This window comes from Papilio machaon, chromosome 5 (genome assembly GCF_912999745.1).
Source record: "Papilio machaon chromosome 5, ilPapMach1.1, whole genome shotgun sequence".
NCBI classification, from domain to species: domain Eukaryota; kingdom Metazoa; phylum Arthropoda; class Insecta; order Lepidoptera; family Papilionidae; genus Papilio; species Papilio machaon.
In genome coordinates, this window is record NC_059990.1 from 234,793 (window position 1) to 247,698 (window position 12,906).

Below are 12,906 nucleotides of genomic sequence, written 5' to 3' on the forward strand. Positions count from 1 at the left end.
TATGATTTTATTTTGCATGTAATCTTGTTTCGTTTGATGTCAACGCAATCGAGTTATACTGCTTTTATTTCGACAAAATTTGAATGGAGGAAAATAAATTACTAACAAAGGTTTTTAGGAACGATACCTCAACAATATCCTGAAAAGTGAATTCAACCTCACCAACGTTATAATTATTCAGCCAGTATCCATAAGTCGTTTATAGTCTTAATTTCCATTTCCAACTAAAGTAGTTATTTTTTTATTGAGTTCGTTAATGGACTGTGAGGTGATTGCAAAGGAAGTGACGTCATAAATATTCAGTGACCGAATCGACGGAATCTCTCGGCAATGCGAGTATAAGAATTCGCACTGACTGAAAATAAATAGCCAATATGTCTAGGCATTTCTACTTTTTGTTTTTAAAATTAACCGGATAAATAACGTAAATACATTTTTCGTTCTCCAAAATCATTGGAACTTCCGACTTTATCAAAATAAAATCTGTAAGAAAACATGCGTATGTATAGGCCACCTGTACAAATATCTTGCGTGGTTTTCACAATAGACGAAGACCGTCTTACCCCTCTCAAACGAACCTCTGTCAAGTTTAGTGAAGTCAAACCGATGAGATAACATGTTCATATTATTATTACTTTATCATACAAAATAGTTTCGGAAACATTGTAAGCTAAGGAAAAGCGTCCGTCGGCTCGATTTGCTTTGAAACACGTCATAACTGTATTTTGATAGAATTATAATAACAGTAGTATGTATAAAAGAGTTATTTTTTTATAATATAGAGCAAACAGGTTCCCATGGGTAAAGAAAATATACAGCCAGTAAACAATCCCAAGAATGAAAGAAGTATTTTACCAGAAAAGGATAGGATGGTAATTCACAATCAACGTTTCAAAAGTCTCTTTTTCACATCGCCATAAAAAGGCATCTTGTTTTCTCACGTGAAATAATCACAAAGACAAAGAATAGCTTATCAAGATGATACGGTCGATTTAATGAACACAATTACAATGATGGGCCGTGAAGGACATTTTCGAGTCGGAAGCAAAGCAATCTATTTTTAACGACGCAGTTCTCTCGGAGTGCCTTCACGGATAATAAAAGTGTAAAATCCCTTGACAATGTAAAACAGATTATAAAAAAAACCGATAGAGACGTTCTAGAAAAAAAAAACTCCTAACAGCTTTTATTTCAACTACATAAAAAAAGAAAGATCGCTTTACTGTAAAGTACATAACATTTTATTTAAAGTATTGCAGTGAAAAGTACAAAAAAAAATATTGAACTCCATTTCCTAATAAAAACCCACAACGACACGTTTCAAATAACCATAAAATGTTAATACATTTAGACAATTTCACGACTTTGTTTGAAGAACAAATTACATAGTTTGAAAGCTTACGCCGTGTGTTTACACCGGTCCGGAAACTTCCTGTCGAGCCTTCAAGTTAAAACAAAGTCAAACAACACGGCAACACAAGGAAATTTACACTAAGTAGTTACTTCCCCGTAAATTAAACCGAACCAAAAAAGATGTCAAAGTGTCAGAATATATTATTTTTACGTTTACATTTTAATTATTTTTTTACAAATTCATTAGAAACAAACACGGCAATGGTTTAATTCGTCATGATTTAGTAAAGCTTAGTTAGAGTCAAACTAACAAGTTAATATTTATATTATAAACCTGTCAAATTAATATTGGATATCTTCGGAATACTATAATATAGGTTTAAATTTTTTTTTTCCTAAGGAATAATAAAACGAATTTTCTCGTTCAAACTATGCCGGGGTGTTCACGTATTGCAGATTCCATTCGTAGCATCCGCACCGAGCAATCCGTAGGCGAGATGAGAGTGGTCCGCAGATGTCGGCCACATTATAGCGAGTGCAGGCCGTTTCACTCCCGGACTTCGACGCCACAAGTATGAAATTCCAAGTCTCAATGAGCTTTTATGTTGAATCCATTCTTGGTTTAATTTCATTTCACAACAGAGCGTTTTATCTTAATGCGGAGTACTGAAAAATCAAATCACGACTCGTTTTTATTTTTTTCTTAGATATGAAACGTGATCCATACATATTGGATAAATAAAAAGAATTCATCATTTCTTTTTTAAAGTAAGTGTAAATTTCGTGTTCTGTGAAGCATAATTACGAGTAATTATTTAAAGTTTTTACGGTTTGCATCAGTAATTACGGTTTGTAGAGTTTAAAAGCGTTTGCGTGACGCGCGACCGCGGAGGGAAATTAAATGCCAGACATAATTAGGCATCGGGTCGAGTTGGCAACTTTAATCGAATTACCAAGTGCAAGATTAAGTTACCCCTTTGCGGCGATAGCGTGCCGCCGAGCGATTGACGTTGCCGCCGCCGCCGCCGCCCGCCGCCACTATATTTGCAAATATATTGCAAACATTTAAACATTATTACAAAAGAACATATTTCACATTACAACCACTTTACCACAAGGGTTTATTTTCGACCACAATCAATATTCTATCTGTTACCATTTTTACTTATCCACGGTAACTTTTAGTAAAACTTTTAAACAATTTGGTTCAAACTTAACCGATGTAAAAGATTTCAATAGTAATCGAAAGACACGATCTGAGTTTTGAGGACGATCGAATAATTATTGATACTTCGTTTCATGGAATAATTAAAATTATTTTAGAATTTAAAGATCTAATATTGATTTACACAGTTAGTGTGTTATTTTGAATTTACGTTTTTCAGAGTGCCAATAAAACCTCAATTGAAAAACATTATTTTGGTTTGAATAGTTTTTCACAGCGACCAGTACGCCGTCGCTAGCGAACAATACTCTGTGCTATTGAATGAGATCTCGTATATCTGCTGCTGCGGTAACAAACTAATTGTTAAGATCAATATTAAGTCTATTTAATTAAATAGTTTTGAAAACTAAGAGAAAGATTAACCGCTGCACTTAAGGGTCTTTAGTTGTTCACTTTCTTAGTATGTTCTTCTACTAAAAATACACTTTAATGTAGTAATTAGGAATTAAGTACAGGTTAGTCGAAATGTTTTCTTGCCCTACCACCCATTAACATATACAATAGGTTAAAAGGTTCGCGAAAAGCTTATGTAAAGTGAAATTGAGAAGTAAAGTAGAGGCAGAGTATTCAAAGTTAAATTGTTACTACGTTTAAGTACTTACATACTTTTCACTTTGAAAAAGTTGATATAAGAAGTCGCAAAATGCATAAAACAGAAAAGTTTACGAGCAAAGTTAAATCGGATTACTAAACAGGAAAAGGTTAACTTGCCTTTTGCGGTTTCGCGGTCGCGTGTAGTTACGAGAAAAATAACATCGTTCTACCTCCTTTTGGAAATCGGTTAAAATCGTTTATAATAAAAGTAATATAACAACAGAGAAGTCAAACTCAAAATTAAAAAAAAAACCAGTTACTTTAGACAAAAAAAAGACAACTAAATATAAAATTTTCTTCCGCAGTATTTGGCTGAACATATCTTACAAATGTTACTTGTGAAATATGAAGGGCTCCATCTGCCAACGTATTGCAGGGACCTTAGAATAAAAAAATCCTCCCGCATTGCGGAGTACTGGAATAAAACAAATTATACTGATAACAGGGATGACTATACCTATATTGTATAGAGAGATTTTGGTGTCAGAAACCAACGGTTAATAGTATATTTCTAGTCTAGGTTTAAATACAAATCTGTTTAACCGAACAAAACATAGAAAAAGTTTTACATGTTGCTAGTATTTTACGAGGTAACAAAAAAATACAAATTATATAAACACGCTAAACCGTAAATGTAATGTTGTTTGTTAATGCACGATCGTTATTATTCATTAATTCTATTTAATCTAAAAGCGATACGCCTGACTAAAACATATGCAAGCTTTTCCAAATGGAAGCCAACGTAGAACATTAACTTGAGTCCGTCGAAATGGTGCTGTAAGATTACAACTGTAATAACAATAACGGACAAACAAGTGGCCTTATGAAAATATTATTGTCTAGTGATGTGACCTCTGTTCTTCAATTTACTTGACGTTGGACATAATTTCTCTTTCTTACCATTAGCGGGGAGAGAGAGCGTCCGTGATTGCGTCGGTGGCTCAGGTGTTAAGCTCTTGACTTGTAATGTGCGGGTCTTGGGTTCGATTCCTGCCATTTATCTAACATTCTGACGGTGAATGAGGACACCGTATTACCATATGGACATCTGCGAAGAAATTCAAAGATATGTATACTGATTTACTGAGTGTTAAATAAGCCTTCGCATATATTAAATACGAATTATAATTACGTATTTCAAACCTATAAATAAATTCTAAACGATAAAAAAGAGATATGTATATTTATTTCAATAAGTATTTTCGTGATCTGAGCACATCACTAGATGCTCTCCACGTGTTTAACTAATTGCAGAGAAAATAATCTCTTCCTCGGTGATTGGGTTAAACGGCCGTTTGTACGGAAGCCGCATTCATTTTCATGAGCGCCCTCCGCCGCCCCGTCACCCCTCCCACCGACCCCCGCAGCCCTGACGTGTCTGTTCCCAAGATGTCCGTGTTGATTAAATTAGACCCTGGCTATTAATGTAAGCTCGCATGTACACCTCCTTCCATTTCCACCTTACAACACCAGCTTCATAACAGGTGACAATCGAGAATAATCTTTATTTCATTTCACTTAAAGATCACTCTCTGTTTCATCGTATTGTACATTAACCCTTTAGTCGCACACAAACATGTTAAGTACCTCAAACTGGGTTGTTTGTGGAGAGAACATATTGAACTGTTTAATATGTAATCTTCAAAAGCGCTTACTAGCTGCGCAGTGGTTTTTAAACAGGTAGAGATAATGTTGCGTGCAGTATTCGTAGTATTATTTTTGTATATATCAACAATTTTTTTTGTATCTATTGTTGAACACTACCAAATTTTGAGAAAGTGAACATTAAAATGCTGAAAATTCGTTAGTTTTGTACTAACATACATCTAACTTTTTACTAATATTATAAATGCGAAAGTTTACATGGATGTATGAATAAATGTATGAATCATGGATGTATGGATTTTTGTTAGAACTTATCTCCAGAAGGAGTGCATGGATCTTGCTGAAATTTGGCATAGATAGTGTCGGTGCCTCAGAGGTAGGTAGTTAGGTAGGAAGATATCACTTGACTTGCGATCTGCAGGTCCTGGGTTCGAATCCATATACTAATGTGTTTTACGATTTTGGATTTACACTTGTACATTTATCTTATGGTAGGCTTCAAGCCTAACCACTGCATGTTTTAAAAATTGCCACTGAAATACCACTTGTGTTAGGGTATTTTTGTTTGTTTATAGTTTATGTTGCATCATTAAAAAACCGTATTTTCTAAAATCTATATCTATATATATATAAAATAAAGTCGTGTTAGTTACACTATTTATAACTCAAGAACGGCTGAACCGATTTGACTGAAAATTGGTGGGCAGGTAGCTTAGAACTAGGAAAAGGACATAGGATTATAATTTTTACCCCGTTTTCTATTTTTTATTCCGCGCGGACGGAATCGCGGGTAAAAGCTAGTATTTTAATAAAGAGAATGTTCGTGGCTTTTACATTTTGTTTGACGTAGAAATGTCTTTGACAAATACTTACTGGAGGCCAACGCATTCCAGAAACATTAAAAATGCTCGGAACTTCTGAACTTGTTTCTATTGAATTTTTACTCGGTTATTTTATTTATTACACAGTTATGTAATATGTTAAGTTTCATGCTCGTATTTATCTGGAGTCATGTTTTTAAATTTATTAAACAAATTTTATTACTTTTAAGGTTCCATACCTCGAAAGGAAAAAACGGAACACTTATAGGATCACTTTGTTGTCCGTTCGTCTGTCTGTCTGTCAAGACCATTTTTCTCAGTAACGCGTGGAGGTATCAAGCTGCAATTTATATTAAATACTCAGGTCTACTGTCCATTGGCGCTGTAAAAAAAATAAACTTTTAAGCCAACACAATCAAAAGATACAGCCGTTTATGCAGCAAATATCCGCAAACTAATACTTCCCGTGATCTCAGAATTTTGAAATTTGGTGTGAAGCAACTTCTTATAGCACAGGAAAAGGAAAAATTGCGAAAAACCCTTAATTATACTTATATACGTACAGGTTTGTATGGAAAACTCGGTGCGCAAGTTCAACTCGCACTTGTCCCGTTTATCTAAACACCAACATTCTTTCGTCAAGTCTATCAGATGTCCTTGTTTTTTATATAACGAGGCAAACGAGCAAGCAACCACATGAATTCGCTCAAATAGCGAGGAGACCGCTGCCCATAGACAGCTGCAATTCAGTCTGCGCACAGAAATAGTTTATTTTTCCTTCGTATGAGTCAATATTATGACATAAATATTTTTGCAGCAAACTCTATCAACTTCTACGTTCTAAAAATATTTAGTCTTCAGTCTTTTCAAATCTTTTTTCTAATGATAAGAATGTTTTATAACGCATTTAGTTATAATAGCTATATAATATATTTAGTTAAACAAACATGCGTTAATATGGTAATAAAAATATACAGTTTCAACATTAAGTACATCTAATAGTTTTTAGTGCGATAGTTAGGGTTGCAAACTGCGGAAAGATCCCCTTTCAGGACAACAGAGGGCGTGGGAGGGGGGAGTAATTATTTACTCGAGTTTATGACGTCATTACACGACCGCGATTAAATCTCTCTCTCACCGTAATGAGCTGTTAAAGTACTGTTCTAAAAAGTCATAGCTAAATAAATAAAAAAGGTTATAGTTTATATTTCCTTATGTATTTATAACTTTTATTATCTAAAATGTTTTATTATCTAAATTGCTACGAAAAGGGAGTGGTTACAATGCCCTGAACCCCTTGCACTGCTCTACTCACTATGGCAGCAGAATGTGAGTGTCGGACCCTCAACTTTGCATCCCTAGACCACAGCCTGATTATTCTGGTATCCTAAATCAAGTGGTACACTTTAAATGCTATAGAAACTGGTCTGCAACTGAACTTGCTTCCTCCAGTAGGGGTTGAATTTCAATGCTGTTGCGATTTCTCAGAATCTCCGTCAGTCAAAATTTAAATTAATTTCTCAGTTATATACAACTCCAGCCAGTTATATTGAAAGGGTTATACGGATTTCTATATATTCGTAAATTCTTACTTATTTAAGCTAAGACTAAATATATATACACGTAAATTGTGATAACAATAAATTAGCTCCAAAGCTCAGTTAACACGCGAAACTAACACAAGTCGCTCCTATATAATAAAAGTACACACATAAATAAATTTAGCATAGTCTGAAACCTTGTTTAAACAGGATGCAAACTGGTACGTGTTTGAAGGGAGGCCAAGTGAAAGGCGCGTCTTAAATCATATTAACATGGGTCGTGACAGGCCGGTAGAGGGCGCATAAAGCCGTACACAATTAGAACTGTTGAAAGAAATCCATTTGGGCATCGTTGGCTTTGTGGCGACCTCATTTGCGAAGGACTTTCTCAACTACACGCAATTTTAAACAATGAACCAGCCGAGTAGATAGCGAGTGCCTTTCTGACGTAAGGTTTAATTAAGGTGAGATATACCCCCGAGATAACCTTTTGGTTGATTATTTAAAACTCACTCGCTTATTAATCTATTTATAAAATAAATGTAAATGAAGGATCCGTTTTGCGGGATTTAGATTAGTTAGTTGTTTAAAGTTCTTTGTGTCCAGCATTAAAAATACAATATCGTCACATTTGACGATTTATATGACGATTGATTTTTGAACGATATCTTGCTTCAATCAGATAATGTCACACATATAAGTGGTTTTATTTACTCTGATAATGCCTTCGTCGTGCTATTTGCCAACGTATATTATATATTTTTAATATCATAGCCACAAATATGTTAAGAATTCGTTACTAGCGTAATAAAGTGTGAAGCTATGTCAAGTTATCCCGGTACACGTGTCAGACGTCGCGGCGGAGTCACGCGGATAATGTGCCTTGCGGTTACCCGGTGACGTCATAAGGTTCTATGAACACTTTCGTGAGCACGAGTTATGTTGCCGCGACAATTTGGGTACAAGTAAATTAATTTTATGAAGTACTAAAGCTTCAATATCACATAACTTTAAGCAAATAGTGGTGATGGAAATGATAAGTATTTAACCCTTTATTTGTATGTCACAGAAATGTCACCTTTCACGACAAAATTAGTCATTTGCTGTTTAGGCTATAGACTTAATATATTAAAATACGTAAACGCAAACACCAACGTCTTAAAAACATACACATAAACCTTTTCCAGTCATTCAAAAATAGCATAAGTTTATCAATACGTAAAACCTTTTTTACGATTTAGAGGGCTACAGAACTGAAGGTCATATTTTAGCGCATATCAAAATTCCTATTCCACATGAAACCAGTAAGCCAGTAAAAGTTTTGTTACATTTTCTCTCAAATTTCGGGCGCAGCATTTGTTTTGCTTTTATTTTATTGAGGTTTTTTGGCATTGCATAGTCCAATTTAACAATGAAACAATAACAATTTTGTTTCATGCTTTGCTAATATTATAAATGCGAATGTTTAGATGGATGGATGGATATTTGTTAGAAGGTATCTCCAGAACGCCTGAACAGATCTTAATGAAATTTGGCACAGATGTCGAACATAGTCTGGAAGAACACATAGGCTACTTAATATGTTTTTTTTTTTAAATTTCGCATAAAGGCGCAATGTGAGTTACCACTTAATAGTAAGTTACGTTACATTTGAAGTCTTCAGATGTTGCCTACGTCTAATTTCTTATTTACTAAGAATTACATGAACGTTTTTCTCTAAAAACGACTTTTCACTTTTACATTTTCATTTTGAATCGAAATAAAAGGGATCATCTAAAAGATCAAAAGCTACCTAACATTACGGCAACGACTTTCAGTAAATACGATCCAATTTCAATAAACCTCTATAATCCTACGCCTTTTGAATTTTCCCTTCTCAAAAGCTTCTTATGAGAGTAATGCTCAACATATACATAGGTGGAGATAATAATAGAATTTACTATGAATAACACTGATGAATCTATTTTATCTTACTTCTTACTTATCATACTGACTGAAGTTTCTTAGAAGGGATCTTCACAACTGCTAAACAGTTCTCATTGAAATTTGGCATTAAAAAAAACTTAATTAGTAGCCTTTACGGCTACTAATTAAGTTTTTTTTTAACTTCGCGCGAAAGGAGTCGCGAACGACAGCTAGTGATATAAAAACCATTTAAGCACTTTCATTACATTTTTACTGAAACATTTATCATCGGTGTACGTTTTAGTTTATTTCTATGCAGGTTTTTAATCAAAGTATTTGAGAGTAGTGCTAGTTCGGTGATGTCACGTGGCAGATAAACGCTTTGTACCACACCACATGTACTGAAACAAATTATCGTTCATAAAATTATCCTTGATCTGAGAGCACGATATGATTTTGTATGGGTTTTTCGTTAGTGGATACAAGTTGTACAGAGTGATAGAAAGCATAACATTTTTTTTTTAATTTAGTGATGTCTGTTGATCTGTGATATATTCTTTTGATCTGTATGTTGAATATGTTCCTTGTGACAATGTTTCCCCTCAACTGAATTATTGGTTATTTATTTATAGTTTGAAAATACGATACAAAATCTACTAGTCTTCTAGTTATAAAAAAAAAAATGGGACCCATCTGCAAGCACTTCCTTTCGATTAAAATATTATTTATCAAAATCGGACCACCAGGGGCGGAGTATCGCGGTAACAGACATAAAAAAATACAGTCGAATTGATAACCTTCTTTTTGAAGTCGGCTAAAAATTAGAAAATATTTTATATTTAACATAGAACTTTATGAAATATATTAACACGAAAACATCTTACGAGTTTATGAAATAGTTCTATTTGTAATATATTACATGTGATTTAATAAAATCTAAATGAGATTCATCTCAATAATGGAGAGTTGATGTGTATGAAATCTATTCTCGTCAGATGCTCAAACTGACTTATTAAAGTCTGTCAGATTTACATGAAAGTTATGAATATTCATAATCGTGGCCCATTCGCCATTCAATCCTACATTTATGAAAATTATAATAAACATTTTGTAGGCCTCTTGTAGGCTTTACGTAATTTAGAAGATTATTTTATATATATCTTATATTTCGTTTGTACTTTACATAATATATGGGTCATTATTAAATTACACACGAGGGTCACAGTGAGGTAGGTAACAATACTTTTCTTACAGTAAGCGTTCAAACAAGCAGTATAGGTATATAATGCATTTTCTATTGCTCTCCCTCACTATTCTGCCCTAGTGTGAAACTAGTATGAGCCATGTTGTAAACTACATTTTTGTTAGAATCGGCGCGGCCACCATCCATCATTGGTGCGTTTTAATTTGGAGTCGCGGTGTGAGAGTGCGCCATCATCGCCACATCGTTTGTCACGCCGGCGCCACCTACAGTATCCGGACTCTATTGTTCCCACGTCACGATCTATGGAATCCTAGTGGTAAATTATTTTCAAACTCAAAGGTGAAATTGTATAGAAAATATACTTTGATTAATGCAAGCAGTTGCTATCGTAGAAGGTTTTAAAACGGAGGTGTGAACTGTATATATATGAACTTATTATGTCTATTAATATAATAAAAAGTTGACTAACACAGGCTGATGATGATGAAGTGAGCAGTAAAGTTTTAGAGCACAATATTATAAAGGTTGTATAGAAAAAGTTAGTGACACGTAATTGATTTAATTATCTTGTTAGAATACAACTATTAAGCCAAGTAATATTACCTAAATCTAGAATACTTAACATGTAATAAAGCTAAACACGTCTCTCGAGAAAGGAAAATAATCAAAGCTTACTTTTAATTTGACCAACTTCCATTTTAGTTCATTAGTAACTAGTTAACTTTAAAACGATTTGGTCTTAAGGGCTTTAAGGCGTAATAAAATCAAGTATATAACTGTACACTAATACCTAGGAAAGTATTAAGTGCGCTACAAATTATAAACGTTATAGTTTAAAACTTTCTTTTAACAATTAACATCTCTGAATACAGCATTAAAACAATAAATTTGATTCACATTTTCCTTGACTGTTTAAATATGTAATGAGCACAGTACAAATTCATATGCCCGGATATAATTCAGATCGTAACCTAATTTCAAGAGACGTTAGCAAACGGAGCTGGCAGCTTATTGTTCTTGTGACGTCACAACCGGGCGGGCATTGTTTACAGATTTTGTATTAGAGCATTGTCAGCTGCAGAAGGTATTATACGGCCCCTTTACAATTAATTCTTGTTAAATCAAGTGTTGTCAGTTTAGAATTATTTGAAAGTTTCCTGTCGGATCTGTGGGCCTAACACGAACGTCCGCGGCTCTGTCCGCGCGGAGTTACATCCATGCCAAATTACAGCGTGATAAATGCAGCCGTTCTGGATATCTATATATGTATATAAAAGAAAGTCGTGTTAGTTACACTATTTATAACTCAAGAACAGCTGAATCGATTTGACTGAAAATTGGCAGGTAGCTTAGAACCAGGAAACGGACATAGGATAATTTTTACCCCGTTTTCTATTTTTTATTCCGCGCGGACGGAGTCGCGGGTAAAAGCTAGTACCTTATAACAATTTTCGTCACAATTATTCGCGCTAGACCGATAGCACCTACCTTAACTTTCTTATGAAAACTTATATAAAGATTTTTTTCGATAATCATAAAGCAAAGTTCTTTGCAGTAATATTGAAGTAAAATAACTATAATTTTACAGCCTGAACTAAAAAGTTTTCATCTTTTTTTAATATTTTTGATTGCAACTATCTATCCGATTTTAATGCTCTAATATGGAAATAGTCCATTGTGCGAGGTGGTCACTGGATAAGTTACTAGTTTCCGGAACTAAGGCCGTAGAGATTTTCTCTAGACAATGGAGCGAGGCAAACGATGTGCTTCCTGTCACGTGATTAACGATACGGAGATGATTGCTCACTGTACTAGTAGAAAAGATTTGACGGACCATTTTATTTCACAACCTACCTAAATCAAAGTAGATCTATCTGATGCAGTGATGGTATTGAGCAAATATCTAGACTAGTTGCGCCTCGCAGTTTCCTCCCTTTATCGTTCCAAGCCTTTAGCATGAATTGGGGCCTTAATATCGTAATATCTGATAGTATACAACCTTCCTTTGTAATTAGATCGTTAAAAGTAAGAAGCGTTTATAAAACTCTAGCATTCGCCCACGACTACGTCCGCGCAGAATTTAAAAAAAAAACGCAATAAGTTGTCTATGTGTTCTTCCAGACTATGTTCTACATCTGAGCCAAAGTTCATCAAAATCCGTTGAGCCGTTCAGGAGATACCTTCAAACAAACATCCATTCATCCATCCATATAAACATTTATAACATTAGTAAGATGGCCCTGAGATTAGCAATTTATTTATTGAAAACTGTGTCAAAAAAGAAATAAAAGTAACCATCATAATTATAATCTTTGTTTATTTTTCGTATGTTATAAACAATAAATCCATCTAAAGCTTTACGCAACACTAGTATCTTACATTATCTCAGGAGCACATATTTATTAGTAACAATATACAAAGCCGTTGCGGCGTACATACATACAATGTTGTCATTTCACATAATACCCCTGATGTTGAGTAAAATAATTAGTCAACGTATATTTTGTGTATTTACATTTGAGTATTATTACGTTAGGCAAATTAACGTGAAATAATTGAAAAATCACACATAGGAGTATATCGAATAAATCAATTATGTTGCATGAAAACCATTTTAAATTAAAATTTTATTTATAACAACAACTTTAATAAGGAAGT